This window comes from Corvus brachyrhynchos, unplaced genomic scaffold, assembly GCF_000691975.1.
Source record: "Corvus brachyrhynchos isolate BGI_N302 unplaced genomic scaffold, ASM69197v1 scaffold419, whole genome shotgun sequence".
Taxonomy (NCBI): Eukaryota; Metazoa; Chordata; class Aves; order Passeriformes; family Corvidae; genus Corvus; species Corvus brachyrhynchos.
In genome coordinates this window covers 36,647-37,273 of record NW_008239763.1, presented here as the reverse complement: position 1 = coordinate 37,273, position 627 = coordinate 36,647, and positions in this window count along the sequence as shown.

Genomic DNA, 627 nt, shown 5'->3' with positions numbered 1-627 from the left:
CTCCGCGCCGCCGCCTCCGCGTCCCCGCCGCCCCCCAGCCACGTCTCGGGGCAGTCCAGGAAGGCGAAGGAATCCCGGAGCTCCAGGGACAGCCGGGTCTGCTCCGCGTCCTCTGCGGGGAAAACGGGAGCGGTCGGTCCCGGGATCGTTCCCGGTGTCCCCCGATCCCGGTGTTCCCCAGATCCCGGTGTCTCCCCGATCCCGATGTCACCCCCATCCCGGTGTCCCCCGATCCCGGTGTTCCCCAGATTCCGTTCTCCCCCCGATCCCGGTGTCCTCCCCATCCCCGTGTTCCCCTATCCCGTTGTCCCCCGATCCCGGTGTCTCCCCGATCCCGGTGTCCCCCCGATCCCGGTGTTCCCCAGATCCAGGTGTCACCCCCATCCCGATGTCACCCCGATCCCGGTGTCCTCCCGATCCCGGTGTCCCCCCGATCCCGTTCTCCGCCCGATCCCGGTGTCCTCCCCATCCCGGTGTCTCCCCGATCCCGTTGTCCCCCGATCCCGGTGTCCCCCCGATCCCGTTCTCCCCCCGATCCCACAGCGATCCCACACCGGGGTCTCACCGGAGCAGGACCGGGAGTCCCGTGCGGGCTCGGGGGGGCTGTCGGGGGGCGGGGCCGCGTGC